This window comes from Mobula hypostoma, chromosome 14 (genome assembly GCF_963921235.1).
Source record: "Mobula hypostoma chromosome 14, sMobHyp1.1, whole genome shotgun sequence".
In the NCBI taxonomy this organism is placed as follows: Eukaryota; Metazoa; Chordata; class Chondrichthyes; order Myliobatiformes; family Myliobatidae; genus Mobula; species Mobula hypostoma.
This window is the reverse complement of record NC_086110.1, coordinates 45,666,709-45,694,614: the sequence shown is the minus strand read 5'-3', so window position 1 is coordinate 45,694,614 and position 27,906 is coordinate 45,666,709. Positions and strand designations below refer to the sequence as shown.

At 42.7% G+C, this 27,906-nt stretch overlaps 1 long non-coding RNA gene across 1 annotated transcript; it reads left to right on the top strand.

Moving 5' to 3' along the window:
* On the top strand, positions 1 to 27,545 carry LOC134356256 (uncharacterized). Its single transcript, XR_010020310.1, has 3 exons — positions 1 to 864; positions 26,402 to 26,459; positions 27,222 to 27,545. It is a non-coding gene; the product is annotated as an uncharacterized LOC134356256 (long non-coding RNA).
* Positions 27,546 to 27,906: the final 361 nt, after the last annotated feature.

Sequence of the window (27,906 nt, the reverse complement as noted above, 5' to 3'; positions counted from 1 at the left end):
TTTCACCTGGCCACACTGCAGCTTTCTAGATTCAATGGTGAATTCTACAACTTCAAATATTTTCATTTCTTTGTGTGTTTGTCATTTCTGATATCGATTCAGCTTTGTTTTTGTTTCATTTTTTTTTCTCTTTTCTCCAGCCCAATCTGCTGGACGTGTCTTAATTACCTGCATTTCATAGTTCCTATATTGTTTTGTCTATGTTCTTTCTTTCTAACTGCTTCCATTCACTTATTGGCCAGGTAACCTTGTTTATATTAACCCATGATTACCCTGGTTTTACCACATCAGACATATTCCCCCCTATCCCCACACCATTCCTGTGACTTAACAAGCTTCATTTCTCTCCGACCCACTTCTGACAAAAACTCATCAACACCAAGCAGATGTGAACCAACCCGCTGGGTATTTCCAGCATTTTTTCTGTTTCCCTTTTAGATTTTTAACATCCACATTTTTTTCTTCATTTTGTTCATTTGTGATGTCTGTCTCTTTATCTGAACATTTCCTTTAGTGGGTAAGCAATTCAAGAACAATCATGTCTTCCATGGTCCTGTTATAAACGTATTTTTAGCCATTCAGTCAAGTTGATTCAGCAATCAAGTGGTAGCCAATGAGGGAAGTTACACATGGAGTGAATAAACTAAACAAAATCTTAGATCATTGTGAGCTTACTGAAACACATCCACTAGCTTCTAGGAAGTTATTTGGGGGATTTCTTTGGCATATTTTTGCATCACATTAGTAACGGAGTTAATATTTCATTAGTATTTAGCCACTTTGAGATATCCACTCAACAACTGAAAGTCTCTCTTTTACAGCCCAGCAGGAAAGTCCTGAAGAGGGAACTAAACGACGAGAGAGGTTAGACATAATGATTCATACCTATGTGTTTTTATTGTATTTTACCATTTGGTCCTGGTTAGAGGCACTGAAGCATCGAAGGAAGCCAATTTATGACAGATGTTTACAGTGTTAATATCTGATTGTTGCAAGCAAACAGTTACAGTCAATCAAACAAAACCCAGCAATCTTTCTATTTAACACAGTCATTTGCTGTGGGACTTTTTGTTTAATAAAGAATGTGCATAAGCCTCAGTACTTTCCTGAGCAATGAAGAGGACTCTATTGAACATAAGAATCTGCTCCACTAGTTAACAAAATCACACCTCATCTTTCACAGACACTATTTTACTCTATTCTTATTCATCGATCTATTGATTACTATTTTAAATGCAATGACTGACTACCCATGATGCTCTAGAGTAAAGAATTTCATATATCTAACCCGCTTCAGAAAATTTTCCTCATCGCAGTCCTTTTAACTTAGAACTATGACTCCTGAACTGGGCAAATAGCCGTCCTGCATTTCCAGGAATAATGATAAATTATTATAAATAATAGTAAAAAAAAGTTATTTGCTGTGGGACTTTTTGTTTAATAATACTAATATTCGTCTTGCATTTCCCAGGTCAAGCATTTAAGAATGTTCTATGTGTCAATGGGGACGATTTTCTGAGAGTTATACATCTCAGAAATAGCCCTTGGGCTCATGAAGTCCATGCTGAAAGTACCATGTACCCTCGTCCCATTTTATTCTCCTTATCAACTCTCCCCAGATTCTACCACTGACCCATACACAAGGAGCCATTCACCATATCAATTCACCTTCCAACCCATGCTTCCTTGGGATGTGGGATGAAACAGGAGCACCCAGAGGAAACCTGAATGGACACAGGGAGAATGTGCCAACCCCACCAAGACTGGTTCAATATGAGGTGTAGGACAGCAGTTCTACTAATTCAGCTTGCAAATAGTAGGCTATTCTGCCCAGTAGCTCCTCGCATGAAATAACTACCATTCCAGCAACCCATCTCATCCCTCCATTGCAACTATATCCATTTTTTTAAGAAATGATGCCATACCTTAACAAATAATCCAGGTCTATTTTACCAATGCATTATAGCATCTTTTGTCTCTAAATCCTCTTACAGACCACATAATCTTTGTTTTCATACCTGCCAGCTACATCATCATTGGCTTTCAGAGCCTTGCGCTCAAGGCTACCCTGATCCCTTTCAATATCAAATTTTCCCGATCTCATTTATGTAAAAATTACTCAGCATTGTTCATTAAACTGAGGTGGAAAACTTCATTATCTTTCCACAATATACTTCTATTTTCTCTGCTTGTTTAATTCCCCTTGGAGTCTCCCTGCTCATCATCACTATTCACAGTCCTGCTTAATTTTGTGATATCAGCAATTTTGGAAGTAATACATTTGTAATGTCCTCCATTCCATGATTCAGAATCAAGTTTAATATCACTGGTATATCTTGTGTAATATGATAATAAGCAGTGCAAAAAAAGAGCAAATAAAAAAGGTGGTGTACACGTTTTCATCCTCCATTCAGAAATCTAATGGTGGTGGGAAAGAAGCTCTTCCTAAAACCTTGAGTGTGTGTCAGGCTCCTGTACCTCCTCCTGGATGGTAGCAATGAGACGAAGGCATGGCCTGGGCGATGGGGTCCTTAACGATAGATGCTGCCTTTTTGAGGCATCACCTTTTGAAGCTGTCCTCAGTTCTGGGAAGGCTAGTGCCCATGATGGAGCCAGCTGAGTTTGGAAATTTCTGCAGCCTTTTCTTTCAATCCCTGTGCAATGGCCCCTCCATACCAGATAGTGATGCATGCAGCTAGTTAGAATTACCTCCGTGGTAAATCTGTTGACATTTGTTAGAGTCTTTGGTGAAATATAGCGGCTGTTATGCCTTCCTTATAATTGCATTAATATTTTTGGTCCTTGATAGATAGTCAGAGATGTTGACACCCAGGAATTTGTATTCCAACCTCTTGAAAATTCAAATGCATCATCTGCATTGTTGGTGCTATTAATTCTTCAAGGTAACTCAATCTCCAGTGGTTACTCAAAAACCATTTCCCTTTCATCTGTAGATGCACAGTGATTCATCATGTTTTTGTTCCTAAGTATCATGGTATGACACTCTTCATGATCAACTCCAGCATTATATTTTCCAAATAGCAATATCAGGCTGATGGGTCAGTAGGGTCTCTTATCTCCCTCTATCCATCCTCAAGAGTAGGATTGCATTTGCTACTCTCCAATCTACGGAAACCATTCTGGAATCTATAGAAGATAAGCAGAATATCAATTATCTTTACAGGCACTATTTTCAAAACTAAGACATAGATCAGAAACACAAGGGATTCTGCAGTTGCTGGAAGTCCAGAGTAACACACACAAAATGTTGGAGGAACTCGGCCGGTCAGGCAGCATTCATGGAAAAGAATGAACAGTTGATATTTTGGGCTGAGACCTTTCATCAGGACTGGAAAGAAACATGGACAAAGCCAGGATAAGAAGATAGGGAGAGGGGAAGGAGTGCAAGCTAGAAGATGATAGGTGAAGACAAGTGGGTGGGGGAAGGGGTGATGACGTAAGATGGGAGGTGATAGGTGGAAAATGTAAAGGGCTGGAGAGGAAGGAATCTGACGGAGAAGAGATTGGACCATGGGAGAACGAGATCAGAAAGTCTATGAGATTTTTCACTTATAGGACTCATTACAGCCATACCACCTTTTCTAAAACTGATACTAGATTCTATTATTTCCTTAAAAGCACAAAATGACTTGATTCCTAATATGATTAAGTCATTACACACCACTGCAACTTCAGATCTGTTCGATGTCCAAGTCTTCAATCTGCCAGCAGACATTAAACCAACCAGGACTTTGGCTGCATGTACCTCGAACTGGGTATTTTACAAAAGGTTCCTTATGATTGCATGGGGAATTCAATGCCTTTGAGTGGAAAATCCGACAAAAGTTAGTGGATTTGGCCCGTACATCATGGGTAAAACCCTCCCAACCATTGAGCACATCGACATGTAACAATGTTGTAGAAAAGCAGCATCGATCAGAGATCCTTACCACTGAGGCCATGCCCTTTTCTCGCTGCTGCCATCAGCTAGAAGGTAGCGGGGCCCCAGGACTCGCACCACCAGGTTCAAGAACCGTTACTACCCCTCAAACATCAGGCTCCTGAACAAAAGGGGATGACTATACTCATTCCACCTCTGGTGTTCCCTCAACCGATGGTCTCACTGTAAGGATTCTTTATCTTGTTATTTATTGCTATTTATTTATATCTACATTTGCACCGTTTGTTGTTCATTACAGTTACTGTCTATAGATTTGCTAAGTATGCCCACAGAAAAAGAATATCAGGGTTGTATATGGTGATGTGTATGTACTCTAATAAATTTTACTTTGAACTTTTAAACTTTGAGTAAGTGGGCGGAATCATTGAACTCAGCTAATCAGGATTAAAATGGCAAAGCAGTTTTTTTCTCATCAATATACAAACTTCTTCCCCAGAATGATAACGTTTTTTAATAAACAAAATATTCCAAACTAGTGATAAGTAGATTACTTCATCACGCAAACAGATTAATGAGTGTTGATCAAGGGTGGCGGGGGGGGGGCAACTGGAGTTAAGGAGCCGATCAATCACTATCTAATAAAAACAGAACAGGATTGAAAGATTAAGCAACACACAAAAAAGTTGCTGGTGAACGCAGCAGGCTAGGCAACATCTCTAGGAAGAGGTACAGTCGACGTTTCGGGCCGAGACAATTCATCAGGACTAACTGAAAGAAGAGATAGTAAGAGATTTGAAAGTGGGAGGGGGAGGGGGAGATCCAAAATGATAGGAAAAGACAGGAGGGGGAGGGATGGAGCCAAGAGCTGGTCAGGTGATAGGCAAAAGGGATATGAGAGGATCATGGGACAGGAAGCCCAGGGAGAAGGAAAAGGGGGAGGGGGGAAAAGCCCAGAGGATGGGCAAGGGGTATAGTGAGAGGGACAAAGGGAGAAAAAGCAGAGAGAGAAAAAGAATGTGTGTATATATATATAAGTAACGGATGGGGTATGAGGGGGAGGTGGGGCATTAGCGGAAGTTTGAGAAGCCAATGTTCATGCCATCAGGTTGGAGGCTACCCAGACGGAATATAAGGTATTGTTCCTCCAACCTGAGTGTGGCTTCATCTTTACAGTAGAGGAGGCCATGGATAGACATAACAGAATGGGAATGGAACATGAAATTAAAATGCATGGCCACTGGGAGATCCTGCTTTCTCTGGCAGACAGAGCGTAGGTGTTCAGCGAAACGATCTCCCAGTCTGCGTCGGGTCTCGCCAATATATAGAAGGCCACATCAGGAGCACCGGACGCAGTATATCACCCCAGCTGACTCACAGGTGAAGTGTCACCTCACCTGGAAGGACTCTCTGGGGCCCTGAATGGTGGTGAGCCACCGAACTCATTTCTGCATACCTCGACACAGTTTTATTCCCCCTTGTTCAATCCCTTCCTACCTATGTTCGTGACACTTCTCACGCTCTGAAACTTTGATGATTTTTAAGTTCCCTGGCCCCCACTGCTTTATTTTCACCATGCATGTCCAGTCCCTATATACTTCCATCCCCTATCAGGAAGGTCTCAAAGCTCTCCACTTCTCTTTGGATTCCAGACCTAATCAGTTCCCCTCTACCACCACTCTGCTCCGTCTAGCCGAATTAGTCCTTACTCTTAATAATTTCTTCTTTGGCTCTCCCCACTTCCTCCAAACTAAAGGTGTAGCCATGGGCACCCGTATGGATGCTTTCCTGGTGTCAAGGATTCTTGATTACCTGATATGTGCTTGCAGCGCTGTGTGTCCGACAGAGTGATCAGCAGCACTGGGGCTCCACAGGGGACTGTCTTGTCTCCCTTTCTCTTCACCATTTACACCTCGGACTTCAACTACTGCACAGGGTCTTGTCATCTTCAGAAGTTTTCTGATGACTCTGCCATAGTTGGATGCATCAGCAAGGGAGATGAGGCTGAGTACAGGGCTATGGTAGGAAACTTTGTCACATGGTGTGAGCAGAATTATCTGCAGCTTAATGTGAAAAAGACTAAGGAGCTGGTGGTAGACCTGAGGAGAGCTAAGGCACCGGTGACCCCTGTTTCCATCCAGGGCGTCAGTGTGGACATGAAGGATTACAAATACCTGGGGATATGAATTGACAATAAAATGGACTGGTCAAAGAACACTGAGGCTGTCTACAAGAAGAGTCAGAGCCGTCTCTATTTCCTGAGGAGACTGAGGTCCTTTAACATCTGCCGGACGATGCTGAGGATGTTCTACGAGTCTGTGGTGGCCAGTGTTATCATGTTTGCTGTTGTGTGCTGGGGCAGCAGGCTGAGGGTAGCAGACAACAACAGAATCAACGAACTCATTCGTAAGGCCAGTGATGTTGTGGGGATGGAACTGGACTCTCTCACGGTGGTGTCTGAAAAGAGGATGCTGTCCAAGTTGCATGCCATCTTGGACAATGTCTCCCATCCACTACATAATGTACTGGTTGGGCACAGGAGTACATTCAGCCAGAGACTCATTCCACCGAGATGCAACACAGAGCGTCATAGGAAGTCATTCCTGCCTGTGGCCATCAAACTTTACAACTCCTCCCTTGGAGGGTCAGACACCCTGAGCCAATAGGCTGGTCCTGGACTTATTTCCTGGCATAATTTACATATTACCATTTAATTATTTATGGTGCAACTGTAACGAAAACCAATTTTCCCCGGGATCAATAGAGTATGACTATGACTACTATGGGTCCTAGCTATGCCTGCCTTTTTGTTGGCTTTGTGTAACAATCTATGTTCCAAACCTATTCTGATATCTGTCCCCCACTTTTCCTTCACTACATCGAATACTGCATTGGCGCTGCTTCCTGCAAGCATGCTGAGCTCGTTGACTTCATTAACTTTGCCTCCAACTTTCACCCTGCCCTCAAGTTTACCTGGTCCACTTCCGACGCCTCCCTCCCCTTTCTAGATCTTTCTGTCTATCTCTGGAGACAGCTTATCTACTGATGTCTACTATAAGCCTACGGACTCTCACAGCTATCGGGACTATTCCTCTTCTCACCCTGTCTCTTGCAAAAATGCCATCCCCTTCTCACAATTCCTCCATCTCCGCCGCATCTGCTCTCAGGATGAGGCTTTTCATTCCAGGACGAAGGAGATGTCCTCCTTTTTTAAAGAAAGGGGCTTCCCTTCCTCCACCATCAACTCTGCTCTCAAACGCATCTCCCCCATTTCAACACATCTGCTCTCACTCCATCCTCCCGCCACCCCACCAGGAATAGGGTTCCCCTTGTCCTCATCTACCACCCCACCAGCCTCTGGGTCCAACATATAATTCTCCGTAAGTTCCACCACCTCCAACGGGATCCCACCACTAAGCACATCTTTCCCTCCCCTCTCTTTCTGCTTTCCGCAGGGATTGCTCCCTACGTGACTCCCTTGTCCATTTGTCCCCCCCATCCCTCCCCACTGATCTCCCTCCTGGCACTTATCCTTGTAAGCGGAACAAGGGCTATACATGCTTTTACACTTCCTTCCTCACCACCATTCAGGGCCCCAGACAGTCCTTCCAGGTGAGGCGAAACTTCACCTGTGAGTTGGCTGGGGTGATATATTGCATCTGGTGCTCCCAATGTGGCCTTTTAACTTCATGTCCCATTCCCATTCTGATATGTCTATCCACAGACTCCTCTACTGTAAAGATGAAACCACACTCAGGTTGGAGGAACAACACCTTATATTCCGTCTGGGTAGCCTCCAACCTGATGGCATGAACATTGACTTCTCAAACTTCCACTAATGCCCCACCTCCCCCTCGTACCCCATCTGTTATTTATTTATATACACACATATTCTTTTTCTCTCTCCTTTTTCTCCCTCTGTCCCTCTCACTATACCCCTTGCTCAGCCCCTGGGCTTTTTCCCCCCCCTCCCACTTTTCTTTCTCCCTAGGCCTCCTGTCCCATGATCCTCTCATATCCCTTTTGCCAATCAACTGTCAAGCTCTTGGCTCCATCCCTCCCCCTCCTGTCTTCTATCATTTCAGATCTCCCCCTCTCAAATCTCTTACTAGCTCTTCTTTCAGTTAGTCAACAAAGGGTCTCGGCCCGAAACATCGACTATCTCTTCCTAGAGATGCTGCCTGGCCTGCTGCGTTCACCAGCAACTATTTTGTGTGTTGCTTGAAATGCCAGCGTCTGCAGATTTCCTTGTGTTTGAGGATTGAAAGATTATTCTTGTTTCTTATGAGAATGTCCGTACCATTCTAACAACGTAAGTGACATTTCTTACTGACTTTCAACCATTTATACACTGGTATTTTTATTTCAATGGTACTCTGTCCCTTGAAACTGATCCTGGTATCTGCAGTAGACTGAGATTAAGTTGTTCTAGTTGTACAGAGTCTATCTTATCTTGCTTCTGCATATGAACACTGAATGAAGGCTGTGTGTTTTCTTTTAATGCTTGAACTAGATTTGATGTTGAATTATTTTGTCAGAGCAGCTTTCAAGCTTAGCAAAGGGAAATGATTTTGCATGTAACTGAATTCTTAGTGAGGAGGTATTTTCATTGAGGTCAATCTCAGACATCCCACCCTGCAAAAACTCATTTCAGGGAGGTAGCATCATCAATTTGCAGGAGACTTCCGGGAGAGGTGGGATGTCTGCAATAGAGTAGCTCCTTAGCAGCTAGCCAGCTAGTTTAAATAACGTTAGCTACGCTAATGAATGAATGACACCTGTTAAACTCACCTCAACATGTCTTTTACAATCTTACCCCACCATGGGCAATAGAAAAGTCACTGTTGCAAACAGTGCAGTGAGCAACACTGTGATTATTTTGACCCCTATTAGGCAGGGGTACACTTTAGTCTGCAACGTGTTCAGATACCTGCTGTTCTCCAAGGCAGAATGAGCAGACTGCGGTCAGATTACAGAGTGGGAAAAGAGAATCAGGCAACTTCCTCGTCTAGAGTATAGGAAATTATTTTAGGTGCTTTCTTTAGCATATTTTTACACCATATTGGCAACAGAGATAATATTTCATTAGTAGTTCAGCACTTTGGGTCATCCACTCAACAAATACAAGTCTTTCTGAAGCAGGAAAGACCTGGAGTGGGAGATTAGCCATTATGATTCATATTTATGAGATTTTCTTCTATGTTAGCAAGTCTTGCTAAACTCAACAAGTTAAATTGGAATAAAAACACTTTAATTTGTTGGATTTCAGATCAATAATGAATTTGAAGGCTTAACCAAGCGTTACTATCAAGGATTGGTTGAATTGAGTGGTAGACATGCAGAGTTCAAAACTAGTTCATGTTCAAACTTGTATACAATTTCAGTCCCAATTTCAATGCAAAGAAAACAGAACCATCATTAAACCAGTGTGCTGAGCTGTGTCATTTCAACCACGTCTATTAATGCCCTTCACCATGTCCTTACTCACTTTGACCACAGAGCATGAACATCCTTGTCTGCAGTAAAATACTCAAAAGTTGCAGGAACTGATAACAAAGACAATTATTTTGGAAGCTATATACAAGCTTAACTAAATTATGGAATTATTTTAATCTCCCATGCTGCGTTGCAGCAGGGGCTCCAAAGACTTCATATATAATAGATGAAGCCTTCAAGACAAAGAGCACATCGGTAGTGTCGATGAGGAATCGCAATGAGTGTACATGGAGAGCAAAGCTACGTAACTTTAAGAGCCAGTTTTCAGTTGTGGTGTCATTTTAGATGAATTCTGTATAATTGACGGTACATTCTGACAAGTTCAAAAAACTGAAAGAATGCTTATAATGGTCAGAGCATGGCTCTCAGAAGCCATATAAAAAGTAACGCAAAATGATTGTCTTGATAGTTTTCCAAACCTTTTTATTTGATACACACCTGTTTTTTTCTCTATTGGCATTTGTAGGCCACAGATGTGCTGTTGAGGAGGTGAGGGGCACTTATTCGAACCAGGCATTTTCAAGTAATAAACAATGGTCTGAGGAAGGCTCTTCTCCACTTTAAACCATGTGTCAGAAACACTTTGCAGATCAGAAGTTTGTTTCTCGGAGAAGTGAATCTGTGGGTTTCAGAATACTGACTCTTAAAGCAGTTTGAGCCACAACTTCAACATCTTGTACACTGTGCACTTTAAATAGGATTCAGTATGTTTGTCATTGTCTTCAAAAATAACATTGAATTATGTTTCATCTACTCTATAACCATTCCATGGCAGATTTCTCAACATTGCAATCCTACCCCCATCATCACACTGCTGATTCTCTGGTCATTGTCACACAGTACTATATGTGGGAGCTTGCTGTGCACACACTAACTTCTACTTCTCTTAAATTACAACAATGTATAATTTATAAGTACTCCCTTGGTGGTAAAACACTAAACATCTGTTGTCACCACTTAAATGTACAAATGCATGTCTTTTTTGAAAAACTACTTTTCTTTTAATTTCCTGAGATCTTAACAGTAAACAAATCTGACCTCTGGAAGCTGGAACAGGAATGTAAATACCAGCTCGCCTTGACAGCTTTATTTTTCAATGATATTGTCTAATGGCTAACAGGCCTTTTGGCCCATCAAGTGTAGTGGTGAACTGTTAATTTCAGTTGTTTAATAAATCCCCACCTTACAGTGAGTTCAGAGGAAAATCTCGAGATGCTAAAAGATGGAACTGAAACCAGAAAATGCTAGAAATACTCAACAGTCCACACAACACCTCAGAGGAGAGAAGGAAAATTAACATTTCACATCCATGAAGTTTAGTTGGTCACGAGTCTGTGGCATAAATGCAGTTTGTTTCTTCACTGGTAGTGAGTAGTCCTCTGAGAATTTCAAGCATTTTCTGTTTTTAGTCTCAGGTCCTAAACCCCCTCATGCCTCCACCCTCAGAATAAGAGTGTTCATCCTATTGCCTTGTCAAGGTAACAATGTGCAGAAGCAAAGAACTGAATCAGGTAAACCACCAGCCTTTGCAACTTCCTGATGTTGGAGAGTTGTATCAGCTCATTAGGTGTTTAACATCACACCTAATAGAAGAGCATTTTTGCCGAGGTATTCGTGTCAAAGCACAGCAGCCCAAATAGTTATTTAAATCTGCAGTTTACTCAAAGTAATGACTAAATATATGCTTGGGTGATTGTGGTCCTCATAATCCTCTAACTTCCATGTACAAAAGGTGACCTCATTTAAGATTAAACATTTACATGGTTCTGCACCGGAGGTAATAGAATATAGTAGATAACTGCAAGTGTCAATATGTCAAACAACTGGAAGTTGTTTAATTTGAAATGGAAAGGAACCAACTAACAGGAACCAATAATACTGAGTGGATTGCTAAAAGCAAACACTGGATGGAAGAGTAAGTGTAAAATGGTTTCTGCAGAGTGTGCTATGGAGGGAATTGGCTTACAAAATGATCCCAAGAGGTGGGAACACACAAAAACTTAGAAACAAGGGATAAAAGTTTAATGGAGGAACAGTGTCATAGAAAGATGGAAAATTAAATATAGGGAGCTCAACAACTAAAGAGGAAGATAACAGCAAAACAAAGGCAAATTTCTTGACATTGCAATGTGAGGTCTGTGCAAACATGCACCTGAGAAAATGAAGGGCTCAGAGAGAGGCTAGTGCATGCACAGACAAGTCAAAGCAGATTACGAGCTTCCAGAGACTCTATAAACACGAGATTCTGCAGATGCTGGAAATCTTAAGCAACATACATAAAATGCTGGAGAAATTCTGCCAGTGAGGCTGCATCTATGGAGGGGAATAAAAAGTCAACATTTTAGGTGAGACCCTTCATCAGGACTGGCTGAGTTCCAGCAGGACTTTGTGTGTGTTTCCAAAGACTTTATATCACTGCTGATGACATTTGAAGAAACTTTGTGTGTGTAAGGCAGGAATATTTACTCAAAGTAAATATCTAGGGAGATCTTAGCCCCATGAAAGTGACCACGCAAATTGAAAGTATTTGACAATCTTTATTAGTTCAGGCACTGAGTTCAAGAGTCAGGAAGTTACATTGTAGCTTTAGGAAACTTTGACTAGGCCACACCTGGAGTATTGCATTCAGTTTTATTGCTTCAATATTGAATGGATTGTGGAGGTTTTAGCAAGGGTGCACGATGGGTTTACCAGGATGCTACCTGGATTAGAGAGCAGGTGCTAAAAGAGAAAGTTTGTCAAACTAGGGTTGTTTTCTCTGGAGTGGCTGTAGCTGAAGGGAGATGTGATAGAAGGTTATAAAATTATGAAAGGCATAGATATCATCAACAGCTTGTATCTTTTTCCCAAGGTTGTCTAATACTAGAGCATATGCATTTAGGGTGAGGGATGAAAATCCAAAAGAGTTATAGGAAATGTGTTTTTTTTTAAATTATAAAAACAGTGTGGTGGGTAGCTGGAAAGTGCTGCCAGAGTGGTGATGGAGGCAGATATGATGGAGGTTTGATCTGCTGTTAGACGGACAAATCAATATGCAGAGAATGGAAGGACATAGGTCATATGTAGGCAAAAGGGATTAAGTTAATTAGGCATCATTACAAATAAACTGTCATCATCTGTCCCTCCTGATTGGTTGGTCCTCAAGCTGTTCCACCTTGCTTACAATCGATTTCCAGTTTGTACTTAGAGTGAGACCTTTGTCTTTGTACAAATTATTTTTCTCTAGTTTTATTTCAATGGCTTCCTTCACCAGCCCCTCCGAAAAACCACTGTTGCAGTACTGTAGTTTTGTGCCATCAAAGTCAATCCGAGGCATCATTAGCTTAATCAGTACCCGATAACATTGTGGAACACTGTTCCTGTGCTGTACTGTTCTTTGTTCCATGCTCTACAAATAGAAGATATATGCCAGGGCTAACAGTTTCCATCCTTTCAATAACTCCAGGCAAAGTCAGCAGGGAAAAAGAGGAGTCCAGTGGGCAACAATAGAAAAACACAGCATTGTCTGCACTTTGATCCTTTCAATGTTCTCCACACAAAGATTGTTCCTGATCTCCTTCCTCTGTGCCAGCTTCTGGAAACACTTTAACATACACAAACTCATCAGTCTTGGTTTTGAATTAACTCAGTGCCCGTACCTCCACAGCTCGAGAATTCCAAAGATTCACCGTCCTGTGTGTAGAAATTTCTGCCCATTTCAGTCCTTAATGGTCCAACTCTTATTGTAAAACTGAATTCTGGTTTGAGGTTCATCAGCCAGGGGAAATATCCTCGCTGCAATCAGCCTGCTAGGTTCTGCAAGTTTCAATGAGATTGCCTATCATTCTTCTGGACTCATGTCCAGGATATTCAGTCTCTCCTTACACTGTAAACCCACCATCCACTGCATTCCCTCCATAGCAAGTACCAGGTAAGCAGATCAAACTGAAATCAATCCTCCAGATGAGATCTCACCAAGACCCAATATAATTATAGTAAGGTATCTTTACTTCTTTTCTCAAAGCCTCTAACAATAAACAGTGTAGATCACTACATGTCCATAGCACATTGTGAGGTTTAAGAAATGCTAAAAAAGGACACGTATAAAAACCAGCTCCTCAGCTGATTCTGTCCCAGTGATGATTTGTTTACCTCATTGATTCAAACGTCACTCCAGGGCATTGACCAAACAAATCTACACCCAGTGGCCAATTTATTTATTACAGGAGATAACTAATAAAGAGGCCACTGAGAGTAGAATGACACTTTTGAGTGAGACCTCAAAACTGTAAAGAGAATTGCAGAGACAAATAAGGGTTCTGTCTGATCTGGTGGCTGTCTCACCCGGGCAGCAGAACTTTCAGGTCAAACTGAAAAGCAGTAGGAACAGACTTAGTTCACCATTTCAACTTCAACTTTTGGTTTCCAGAAAGTAGTACCAGTAATCAAATTCTCTTATAAAGGGAAATGGTGAGTGTTAGAGAGGAAATACAGCACTTCCATTTGGTAACCATGCTAAGTGTCATAACAGGGACACTGGGAGCAGACCCGAAAGCAAGACACAGACACTGAAGTACTAGGAACAGGACTGAACTAGAGTTAGGGATGGGACTGGACACAGACTAGAAGCTGGGACAGGACAAGGAACTGGGAATTAGGAGCCTGGGCTTGGACTCCAAGCCAGAGACTGGACAAGGACCCAGAACCTGGGTCTTGACTTGGGCTCAGACCCCAGAACTAGGCAAGGACATGATGTGGCCATAGGATTGGACATGGCTTGGGTTCTTCAAGGCTTGGCTACAGCATTAAACAAGGCTTGGGTTCTTTAATGAGGGAATTCCAGCATAGGATGAGGAATCTCCAGCACAGGGCTGGGCAAGGTACTCCTGGGCTGGACACAGCACATGGACAAGACAAGAGCACAGACCCTTGGCCTTGGGAGAGACAGGAACACAGGAACATGGAATACAGAGCCAGGACCCCTCCTTGGGAACAGGACTTGGGGCCAGGGCTCTACACAGAGTCAGGACCCCTCCTAGCAAGCAGGACATAGGGCCAGGATCTCATACACAGAAAGACAGTTCTCCACTCAAGGTAGCAGCAAACAGCCAGACTTACCTAGAGAAGGCAAGGACACAAACAGACAGTTCCAAACAACAAAAGACAGTTCCTTATCTAGACACAGCAAGGCCCTGGTCTTGCTCCAGCAGTAGAAATTGACAGCAATACAGGGAAGGGAAGGGAAGGGAAGGGAAAATGCTGGAAGAATTCAGCAGGTCAGGCAGCATTTATGGAAAGAAATGAAGAATAAAGAGTGAATGCATTGAGCTGAGACCCTTCATCAGGATTCAATAATTATATTCTCATCTATGATCTCTCTTCAAATTCAAGTCCTTGATCAGACTGCAGTTGCTGAATTGAATCTTATTGATTCAATGTATTTATAAATGAATTATATTAACTTAACTATATAACCATATAACCATATAACAATTACAGCACGGAAACAGGCCCTTCTAGTCCATACCAAACTCTTACTCTCACCTACTCCCACTGACCTGCACTCACCCCATAACCCTCCATTCCTTTCCTGTCCATATAGCTGTCCAATTTAACTTTGAACGACAACATTGAACCTGCCTCAACCACTTCTGCTGGAAGCTCGTTCCACACAGCTACCACTCTCTGAGTAAAGAAGTTCCCCCTCATGTTACCCCTAAACTTTTGCCCTTTAACTCCCAACTCATGTCCTCTTGTTTGAATCTCCCCTACTCTCAATGGAAAAAGCCTATCCACGTCAACCCCCTCATAACTTACTCAGCTTGAATACGGTTTTCCACTTACACACAGGTTTCAATGAAATATCATGGCATTTTTAACGCGTAATAGAAGTGCAAAATGAAACAAGCACACGAAGTGGTGGTTACACCCAGGCCAACAACAGATAAGTGCCCCAATACTTAGCTGAGATGGGAGGTGTGGATGACTGTAGGCAGCAAGGGATCCACCACAGAAGAAGTTATAGGATGGTTTTACTGAAAATTGGCAGGGCTCTTTTATCTTCAGTTTTATGGCCAGTGAAATAGCTTGGTCAGCACTTTGGGGGGGGGGGGGAGTGAAGGGTCTAGTGGCTAGAGATCACACACCAGGAACATTTCCTGCAACAGAGAGTGAGGTAGGAAGAAACAGGGGCAAGTTTGTTAAGGATGACTGGGAGATCAAGGAACTAGTTAAGCATAAATGTAATGTCATTCTGGATTGAAAGCTCCACTGTTCCTCAAGTTAAGAGAAACAGCTCAACTGGCATCTGAAGTCAGAGGTTCAACAGAAGACTTGTGACCTAAACAGTGGAGGGCGAGTGTGTGAAAGAATGAGAGAGAAAGGAGAGGGAGAGAAAGCGAGGCTCGTCAAGTTGGCGATAGTCGCAACTTGCTAATTCTTTAGAGCTGTCAAGATCAACTATGGCCCAAATTCTTGCAGCAGGCAACTCGAGAAACCGGAAAGAGACCATTAATGTGATCCCCACAAAATCCTCCAAATTTAATGGATGGAAAAGCAAATCAATGTTTTGTGTCCCTTCCTGGCCTTCCTCAGCATCCTGTGGTGAGGAAGGCAAATGTAATGTAAGCATTCATTTCAAGAGGACTAGAATATATAACGTTGATACTTTATGAAGTACTGGTGAGGACTTACTTGGAGTATTGTGAGCAGTTTTGTGCCCTTTGTCTTTGAAAGGTTGTGCAGAAGCTGGAGAGAGTTCAAACGAGGTTCACAAAAATGATTTCAGGGTTAAATGGCTTGCATATGAAGAACATTTGATGGCTCTGGACCTGAATTCACTGTAATTTAGAAGAGTGAGGGTGACCTCATGAATGGTGAAAGGCCTTGATAGAGTGGATATGGAGAGCATGTTTCCTATGGTGGGAGAGTCTAAGACCAGAGGACACAGCCAAAAAATACAGGGGTGTTCTTTTAAAACAATGAGGAACAATTTCTTTAAATAGAGAGTGGGGAATTCATTACCACAGGCAGCTGTGGAGGCCAAGTCTTTATGTATATTTAAAGCAAAGGTTGACAGATTCTTATTGGTCAGGGCATGAAGGAATACGGGGTGGGGGGAGATTGGTTCTGAGAGGGAAAATGGATCAGCCGTGATGAAATGGCAGAGTGGACTCGATGGGCCAAATGGCCTAATTCTGCTCCTATATCTTACGGTCTTATCATGGCTCTACTTACCCTCAGTTTGATTCTTCAATGTCTGACTCCTAAAACAGGTATTCTACACTCTAAGTTCTGTCACAGGAGGAGATTGCCAGGTGAACAGAGGAAAAATAAATCATGGATGTACTTCATCCCTACATGAAAAGTTCCTGGGAATCTCCGGCCCATGACCTCTTGGAGTGGAGGGGATGACATTGAGAACCTTGAGAAGCTCACAATTACCCTACCTAAGGACTGAAGGAGCAAACTATCTCACAAACTACCCAATTTGCCGGTGTAGTAGGCACTTTCTGTGCCAAATGTCAAAATGTCCACCCTTTCCACCTTGGCTTTATCAGCCACCCAGGAACCTTCAAAATGAGAGTGGAAGCAAGTCGTCCCCAATCTGTAGGGACTGTAAAGGAAGAACTGGCCAACAACCTGATCAACACTGCCCAGTTTGGGTTTTAGCAGGACCACTCAAGTGTAGAGCTCGTCAGAGATTTGGAGTAAACACAGACTAAAGAAATCAATTGTAGATGTGTGACATCAAGGCAGAATTAATTACATTCAGCATAAAGTAGTCTTGGTAAAGCAAAAGGGTGATGGATGTCAAGGGGAAAACAATCCAGCAGTTGGATTCCCATCAACCATTACACCTTGTATAAAGGAGGGTGGTGGCAATGTTTTGAGGTTAATCATTTCAGTCCCAGCGCATCACTGGAACAGTTCCCGAGGGCAGTGTGCTAGATCCAAAATACCCTCTGCAGCTTCAGCAATGAACCTCCTTCCATCGCACGATCAGAAGATTTCACAATGTTCAGTTCAATTTCCATACCCACAGCGGGGAAGAGCTATTCTACAAACAGGGACAGACACTTGGCTGGTGACCATCTTCAGAAAATGAGAGGCTAACCCCTTGTCTTTGACAGTCAATACCATTAACGTTGCTGAGTCTGTCATTATCAACATCATGGGGCTCGCCATTGACCAGAAACTCAACTGGGACAGCCACATAAACACCTTCAGCTATAAAAGGTCAGAGGCTGAGTATTCTGTAGTGAGTAATTATTCATTGCCACCCCAAGACTTTCCACCATCTACAAGGCACAAATCAGGAGTGGGATGGAATGCTCCCCACTTGCCTGGATGAGCGCGGTTCCAACAACATCCGAGAGCATCCAGAGCAAAGCAACCCAGGTTGCTGATATTCCACTCTCCTTACTAAACAGTCCACCTGTGTAGGCCATGTACAGAATGGGATTGGCTGGGGGTAATCCTCTGAGCAGCATCTCCAAAACCCACAACCTCTGCCACCAATAAAATTAATGGCAGCAATCAACAGGGATATCGCTAGCTGGACGTTTCCTTCTAGGTTACCTTCTATCCTGACTGACAATGCCTTGCCTTCCCCCATCATTGCTGAATTAAGTTCCGAAGGTTGCTTCGCAACATCACTGTGGGAATACCTTCATCAGGACTACAGTCATTCACTATTAGTGTCTCAAGGGAAACTCACAACCAATGATAAAGGCTGGATTTTTCAGTGACATCTGTATCCCAGGAAATGAATAAACAAAAAGAATTCCAAGAAATCTAATACAATCTAAAACAGAAAGTAGAACTAAGTGCACGTTCCTGATGGCTGAGGCCAAGCCTTAGGGATTGCAGCTGCCAGCCTGCAAGTCTGGGCTAAACTAATACCACACACTCACAAGAGTTGTGAGCAGATCAAGTAGATTCAGAACACGTGCCCCAGCCACACAGAGCAGTTGGTAAACTGCCACAGACAGCCTGAGTGAAATTAGTGTGAGTTTCCCATGCACATTTAGACAAAGTGGTGGTACTTTTAAAATAATCTTAGAATTAGCAAAAGGGAAAGTTGAGGGTCTGCACTACAGCAAATATAAAGAGCACTTGTACCTCATTTTATACTAGGTAATAAATGTAATCTTTGTTTTCTTTAACCCCAGAGAAACTGGCATCATTTTTAAACTATTGGCCAATAATTATGTAGGTGGGAGACATTGATTTTGTCAGTCTATAATAACAGCCACAACTCCCTTGTCCATTCGTCCCCCCCATCCCTCCCCACTGATCTCCCTCCTGGCACTTATCCGTGTAAGCGGAACAAGTGCTACACATGCCCTTACACTTCCTCCCTTACCACCATTCAGGGCTCCAAACAGTCCTTCCAGGTGAGGCATCACTTCACCTGTGAGTCGACTGGGGTGATATACTGCGTCCGGTGCTCCCGATGTGGCCTTTTATATATTGGTGAGACCCGACGCAGACTGGGAGACCGCTTTGCTGAACATCTACACTCTGTCCGCCAGAGAAAGCAGGATCTCCCAGTGGCCACACATTTTAATTCCACATCCCATTCCCATTCTGACATGTCTATCCACGGCCTCCTCTACTGTAAAGATGAAGCCACACTCAGGTTGGAGGAACAACACCTTATATTCCGTCTGGGTAGCCTCCAACCTGATGGCATGAACATTGACTTCTCTAACTTCCGCTAGGCCCCACCTCCCCCTCGTACCCCAGCTGTTACTCATTTTTATGCACACATTCTTTCTCTCACTCTCCTTTTTCTCCCTCTGTCCCTCTGAATATACCTCTTGCCCATCCTCTGGGTCACCCCCCCCCGTCTTTCTTCCCGGACCTCCTGTCCCATGATCCTCTCGTATCCCCTTTTGCCTATCACCTGTCCAGCTCTCGGCTCTATCCCTCCCCCTCCTGTCTTCTCCTATCATTTTGCATCTCCCCCTCCCCCTCCAGCTTTCAAATCCCTTACTCACTCTTCCTTCAGTTAGTCCTGACGAAGGGTCTCGGCCTGAAACGTCGACTGCGCCTCTTCCTATAGATGCTGCTTGGCCTGCTGCGTTCACCAGCAACTTTGATGTGTGTTGCTTGAATTTCCAGCATCTGCAGAATTCCTGTTGTTTCCTGATTCAGCAAGCTGATTGTCAGTCAGGCAACTTTTTTCCCCTCACCCCAATTGTCTCCTCTCTTATAAACTAAACAAAGAAAATGACAGAACACATAACTTTATTACTGTGCAAAGGTGTTGTTTTCCAAGCACTGCTCATGACGTTGAGAATCCAGCTCACACTTTGAAAGAGGGTAACGTTGAAGTATCAGTGTATATTCAGAGAAAAACACATTACCATTAGATTATTCCTTCAGCATATATCAAAGTGTATCAAGTAAACTTTGACATTTAGTTACATAATCAAGTGAAGCAAATAATTAAAGGCTTTGTCAAAGAGTCTCTTAAATATTTTAAGTATCAACTTAAATGTGTAAAGTTCAGGGGAATGAATGCAGAACTTAGGGCCGAGGCAGCACAATTCCTGGCATTTAGGGATTGCAGGAAGCCAGAAATGCCAGGATCCCGGAAGGTGCAATTGGAAGATTACAGAAGCAGGTGGGGTGAAGTGGAGATTCTGGACGAGACTGGAATCAACAAGGGATGATTGACAGCTGTGGCAGGGTTTAAATGCTATAACCTCCCACAAAGTTAAATCTAGTGACATAGGTGACAGAGAGCTTCGCTTCAGTATGAACTTAATGCCTTCTATGCTGGCTTTGACCAGCAGAACGGGAAGGAACTATCACACACCCCTATGTCTCCTGATGATCCTTTGGGTTCTATATCCGAAGATAATGTGTGGGCTACCTTCAAGAGCATGCATTCAAGGAAAGCATCCAGTCAGGGTGGAGTACTGGCTGGTGCATTGACAAATATCTTCAACCTCTTGCGAAGGCAGTATGTGCTACCCACCTCCTTCAAGCAGGCTTCAATCATACCGGTTTCCAAGAAGAGTGATGTAACCTACCTTAATGACTATCACCCTGTGGCACTTACAGTGGTGTTAGAAAGTCTGTCAACCCCATGGAGTTTTCTCTATTTCTGCATAAATGTGACCTAAACCATGATCAGATCTTCATGTAAGTCCGAAGACTAGATAAAGAGAACCTAACTAGTTAAATAAATAACACAAAAATGTATTATATTTGTCCATTACAACACACACAAAATGTTGGAGGAACTCAGCAGGCCAGGCAGCATCTAGAAAAAGAGTACAGTCCACATTTCAGGCCAAAGGGTCTCTTTTCCTAGAAGCTGCCTGGCCTGCTGAGTTCCTCCGGCATTTTGTTTATGTTGCTCAAACTTCCAGCATCTGCAGATTTTCTCTTGTTTATACTTGTTCATTAATTTATTGTGAAAATTATCCAGTATTACATGTATTTGTTGGAAAAAGTATGTGACCCTTCGCTTTCAGTAATTGGTATGATCCCCTTGTCGAGCAATAAACAACAAAACGTTTCTGGTAACAGTTGATCAGTCCTGCACATCGGCTTGGAGGAATTTTAGGCCATTCCTCCTGACAAAACTGCTTCAACTCTGGGATTTGGTGGGCTTCCTTGCATGATCTGCTTGCTTCAGGTCCTTCCACAACATTTCTGTAGGATTAAGGTCAGGACTTTAACTCAGCCATTCCAAAACATGAATTTTCTTCTTTTTAAACCATTCTGTTGTTGATTTACTCTTGTCTTTTGGATTATTGTCTTGTTGCATTACCTATCTTCTATTAAGCTTCACGTGATGGACTGCTACCCTGACATTCTACAAAATGTCTTGAAACAATCTTGAATTCCCTACAAAATGTCTTGAAACAATCTTGAATTCAGTGTTCTCTCAACAATTGCAAACTGTCCAGGCCCTGAGGCAGCAATGCAGGCCCAAACCATGATGCTGTTTCCAACATGCTTCACAGTTGGGATGAGGTTTTGGTGTCGGTATGCAGTCCCCATTTTCCTCATAGCAATGTACGCTTCTGCCAAAAAAAATCAACTTTTATCTTATCTGTCCACAGAACATTGTCTCAGAAGCATTGTAGAACATCCAGGTGGTCTTTTCCGAACTTGAGATGTGAAGCAATGCTTTTTTTGGACAGCAGTGGTTTAGAAACATAGAAACATAGAAAATAGATGCAGGAGTAGGCCATTTGGCCCTTCGAGCCTGCACCGCCATTTATTATGATCATGGCTGATCATCCAACTCAGAACCCTGCCCCAGCCTTCCCTCCATACCCCCTGATCCCCGTAGCCACAAGGGCCATATCTAACTCCCTCTTAAATATAGCCAATGAACTGGCCTCAACTGTTTCCTGTGGCAGAGAATTCCACAGATTCACCACTCTCTGTGTGAAGAAGTTTTTCCTAATCTGGGTCCTAAAAGGCTTCCCCTTTATCTTCAAACTGTGACCCCTCGTTCTGGACTTCCCCAATATCGGGAACAATCTTCCTGCATCTAGCCTGTCCAATCCCTTTAGAATTTTATACGTTTCAATAAGATCCCCCCTCAATCTTCTAAATTCCAGAGAGTATAAGCCTAGTTGATCCAGTCTTTCATCATATGAAAGTCCTGCCATCCCAGGAATCAATCTGGTGAACCTTCTTTGTACTCCCTCTGTGGCAAGAATGTCTTTCCTCAGATTAGGGGACCAAAACTGCACACAATACTCCAGGTGTGGTGTCACCAAGGCCTTGTACAACTGTAGTAGTAATTCCCTGCTCCTGTACTCGAATCCTCTTGCTATGAATGCCAGCATACCATTCGCCTTTTTCACAGTCTGCTGTACCTGCATGCCCACTTTCAATGACTGGTGTACAATGACACCCAGGTCTCGGTGCACCTCCCCTTTTCCTAATCAGCCACCATTCAGATAATAATCTGTTATCCTATTTTTGCCACCAAAGTGGATAACTTCACACTTATCCACATTAAATTGCATCTGCCATAAATTTACCCACTCACCCAACCTATCCAAGTCACTCTGCATCCTCTTAGCATCCTCCTCACAGCTACACTGCCGCCCAGCTTTGTGTCATCTGCAAACTTGGAGATGCTGCATTTAATTCCTTCATCCAAGTCATTAATATATATTGTAAACAACTGGGGTCCCAGCACTGAGCCTTGCGGTACCCCACTGGTCACTGCCTGCCATTCTGAAAAGGTCCCGTTTATTCCCACTCTTTGCTTCCAATTCTCTATCCACATCAATACCATACCCCCAATACCATGTGCTTTTAGTTTGCACACTACTCTCCTGTATGGGACCTTGTCAAAAGCCTTTTGAAAATCCAAATTTACCACATCCACTGGTTCTCCCCTATCCACTCTACTAGTTACATCCTCAAAAAATTCTATGAGATTCGTCAGACATGATTTTCCTTTCACAAATCCATGCTGACTTTATCCAATAGTGCAAAAGTGCATAAACCTCAACTTCAAAAGTGCAACAATTATACCAGTGCCTAGAAATAGCAGGATGAGCTGCCTCAACAACTATCGGCCAGTGGCACTCACATCTACTGTGAGGAAGTGCTTCGAGAGGTTAGTCATGGCCTGAATCAACTCTTGCCGACTGGACCCACTGCAATTTGCCCATCACCACTATAGTTCTACAGCAGATGCAACCTCACTGCCTCCTCACTGAGCTTTGGATCACCCGGACAATACCAATACCCACCTCCCGATGCAGCTTTTTCTACGTTGGTGAAACCCCTTGTAAATTGGGGGACTGCTTCTCTGAGCACCTCTGTTCCATTCTCCAAAAGTGGAACTTCTTGGTGGCAGAACAGTTTAATTCCAAGTCCCATTCTGACATGTTGGCCTCTGACCTCCTCCTGTGCCCTGATGAGGGGACCCTCAGGATGGAGGAGCGATCCCTCATATTCCGCCTGGGTCGCCTCCAACCTGGTGGCATAAGACCATATGATATAGGAGCAGAATTAGGCCATTCAGCCCAACGAGTCTGCTCTGCCATTCCATCATGGCTGATCCCAGATTCCACTCAACCCCATACACCCGCATCCTCGTCATATCCTTTGATGCCCTGAATGATCAGGGAACAATCAACTTCTGCCTTGGCCTCCACCGCAGTGTGTGGCAGAGCATTCTACAGATTCATCACTCTCTGGCTAAAAAAATTCCGCCTTACCTCTGTTCTAAAGGGTCACCCCTCAATTCTGAGGTTGTGCCCTCTAGTTCTGGATACAGAAATCATAGGAATTTCATAGAAAATCATAGTTTCCTCCATAGTGTCCTTTCATGAACACTATTCTTGTTCAGGGTTTTTCTTATAGTGGACACACGAACAGAGACTTTAACAAGTTCTATAGATTTCTGCAGGACTTTTGCTGTTACCCTTGGTTTCTTTTACACCTCCTTCAGCATGGCCTCAGGACTTATACCACCAGGTTCAATCATCCGGCCCCTCGATCATCAGGCTCTTGAACAAAAGACGGTAACTACACTCATTCTATTTCTGGTGTTCCCACAACCAATGGTCACAATTTAAGGAGTCTTTACCTTGTTATTTCATGCTCTCATTATTTATTGCTATTTATTTATATCTGCATTTGCGCAGTTTGTTGTTCATTCATCCTGTTTACGGTTACCGTTTTATAGATTTTACAATTATGCCTGCAGTAAAAAGAATCTCAGGGTTATAAGTGGTGACATGTATGTACTCTGATAATAAATTTTTCTTTGAACTCTTAGACCACAGAACAGTTAGAAAACAAGGATTTGAATGTGTCAGCTTAATGAGAAGCCAAGTTACGTCAGCAAGCAGGATGACAATGAGTGAACAGCTGACAGTGAATTTAGGAGTGTAAGCGTTAGAGGTTGGATGGCAGCAAGGTTGGAATCTCCAGTCCTGGAGGGATTTAGCTGCTGAGCTGTAGCAGGAGCAGTATAGGTCATCAGCCTACGTACCATAAGTTCATAAGAGATAGGAGCAGAATTAGGCCATTTGGCCCATTGAGTCTACTCCACCATTTCATCATGGCTGATCCAAGTTTCCTCTCAGCTCCAATCTCCTGCCTTCCCCCTATATCCCTTCAAGCCCAGACCAACCCAGAATCTATCAACCACTGCCTTAAATATACATAAAGACTTGGCCACCACTACTGCCTGTGACAAGGAATTCCACAAATCCATCACTTTCTGGCTAAAGAAATTCCTCCTCATCTCCATTCTAAAAGGACACCCCTCCATTCTGAGGCTGCATTCTCTGCTTTTAAAGTCCCCCACCATCGGAAACATCCTCTCCACATTCACTCTGTCAAGGCCTTTCGACATTCAATAGGTTTCAATGAAATCACCCCTCATTCTTCTGAATTCCATCGAATACACTCTTCATATGACAAGCCTTTCAATTTTTTGTGAACCTCCTTTGAACCGTCTCCAGTTTCAGCACATCCTTTCTAGGATAAAGGATCCAAACCTGTTCACAATACCCCAAATGAGGCCTCACCACTGCTTTATGAAGTTTCAATGTTACATCCTTGCTTTTATATTCTAGTGCTTCTGAAATGAATGCTAACATTGCATTTGCCTTCCTCACCACAGACTCAACCTACAAATTAACCTTTTAAGGAATCCTGTACAGGGACTCCCAAGTCCCTCTGCACCTCAGGTTTTTGTATTTTCTCTCCATTTAGACAATAGTCAACCCTTTCATGCACTTTGGCAGAAGAAATGAAATGGTTCACTATTGTCTAAATGGAGAGAAATGGAATCCCAGCACTGTATTCCATCTGCCATTTCTTTGTCGATTCTCCTAATCTGTCTAAGTCCATCTGTAGCCTCTATGCATCCTCAAAACTACCAGCCCCTCCACCTATCTTCATATCATCTGCAAACTTTGTAATAAAGCCATCAATTCCATCATCCAAATCATTGACATATAACGTAAAAAGAATCGGTCCCAACACAGAACCCTGTGGAACACCACTAGTCACTGACAGTTAGCCAGAGAAAGCTCTGTTTATTCCCACTGTTTGCCACCTGCCAATCAGCCACTGCTTTATCCATGCTACAATCTTTCCTGTAATACCATGGGCTTGTAGCTTGTTAAGCACCCTCATGCGTGGCACCTTGTCAAAGGCCTTCTGAAAATACAAGGACACATCATCAACTGATTCTCCATTGTCTATCCTGCTTGATATTCCTTCAAAGAAATCGGATAGATTTGTCCAGCAAGATTTTCCCTTGAGGAAACCATGTTGACTACAACCTGTTTATCAATGTGGTTCCAGGAACCCCAAAACCACATGTTTAACAATCAACTCCAACAGCTTTCCTTTCTTCTGCCTCTCATCTTTCTTGAAGAGTGGAATGACATTTGTAATTTTTTAGTCTTCTGGAACCATTCCAGAATCTAGTGATTCTTGAAAGATCATTAATAATGCCTTCACAAACTCTCCAGCCACCTCTTTTAGAACCCTGGGATGCAGAGCATCTGGTCCAGGTGACTTATCTACCTTCAGACCTTTCAGCTTCTGAAGAATCTTCTCTCTAGTAAAAGTAACTTCACACACTTCATGACACCTGACACCTGGAACTCTCACCATGCTACTAGTGTCTTCCATAGTGAAAACTGATGCATAATGCTTATTCAGTTCATCCGCTATTTCCTTGTCCCCCCATTACTACTTCTCCAGAATCATTTCCCATTGGTCCAATATCCACTCTCACCTTTCTTTTATACTTAATGTATCTGAAGAAGCTTCTGGTATCCCCTTTAATATTACAGGCTAGCTTACTTCCATATTCCATCTTTACCTTCTTAATGACTTTTTGTTGCCTTTTGTTGGTTTTAAAAGCTTCCTGTTCCTCTAACTTCCCTCTAATTTTTGCTCTATTATATATTATAGTATTGCTTGAACAGTTTATTATACTGTGAGCTCAATATGAAGCAACTAATTTTGTGAGAAAATTGTCATATAAATGTTATCCTTTTATAGGTTTCTCTTGGAACTTCCATAAGAATCAAATTTGGAAAGCATTTCAGAAAACATGTCTGTAAGTGTTTAGTAACATCACAATGCTGAGAACCTCGATCCTAAATATCTTGTGGATTCTGGCTAACCACTTAAATGTCAACTCATGGATGCAGTCTGAACTAACGCATGTTTCCCGTACTATAGTATTTTACTTCCACTTCCAACACTGCCCCCTCCCCAGTTTTAAAAGGGAGAAATGCCTTTCATGATTTAATTGGCCACAATTGGTATTCCACCCACACTGAATGAAACAAAGGGAACCATCTATACTGATGGATAAGGATGTTTCCCAATGAAACAGTCATTTCAGCTACTTGCATCCAGTGTTCCTATTGACTCAAAACTAGAGTAAAAAGCAAAAACTGAATGTTCTTAAAAATTCCTATTTCAATCAATGTACTTGTTAACACTCAGATGATTTTAGTGATGTCAACTGACTGTATACAATTGTAGCAGAGAAATTCTAACCCAAACACATCTGCAAGATAGTCTTTGCAATACACATTGATATCTGTTTCACTCATTGTTCCTGTGGCAAACTCTAGTTCTACATTTTATTTTAAAATAAGGATTGTCCCACCCGTGCCAGGGTTTGAGCAATTAGGTTGGTTACACATTTACTGGGATCTTTGAGGGGTTGGCAGTAAACTAGAACCCCGATGGTCAGTGGGGCATGGTAAAGAGGCAGATAACAGTGCCCTGGATGGGCAGGGGTGTGGAGTGTGGGAAAGATACATGATGGTCTTTAACCGACACATTAATCCTGTTTCTGTCTCTCCAGATGCTGACTAATTCTGTTGCTCAAAAGAAACATCAAGGGCCTCTGTGTGATGATGCTTAAGGCAAATAAAGACATGAAGATTGCACTTTAAATTGATGATGGGAGAAGGAACATGGACTGTATAAAGGATCACACTCTTGTCTCCATAAGTTCGGGGAGGTCGTGATGGAGGACTTGTTTGTTCCTTTGTAGTTCTGGGGCTGGACTGGTCTTCAAGGACTGAATGGTGAGCAAGAAGTTTCATAGCAGCACCACACTGGGAAGAATCGATTGCCACAAACGTCCAACTAGAGATACAGTTGGAGAATATGGTCCATGGTCCCTTGCAGTAGACAGGGAAAGGTATTATCCTTACACTCCTGACTATTAAACTTCCTTCAGAAATAAAAAAACAATTTTCAATTGAATCATACTAACAGTGTTTGGGTGAATTTCTAGTTTTATGTATATTAACTACTATAAAGAAGTAAGATTCTGGTCAGGCAATTCTTTACTTTAATCATGTGATGTCATTGACAAGGCTGGTATAGATTGACAATCGCCAATCCCTCATGCACATGGTGAGGAGCCACTTCCCTGAGTGCTCCCAGAGCATTGTGGGGTAGAACGCACCACTATCCAGGCCTGGGGATGATAACGGAAAAACTCCAAGTCAGGAGCATGAACAAATTAGAGGGGAATTACA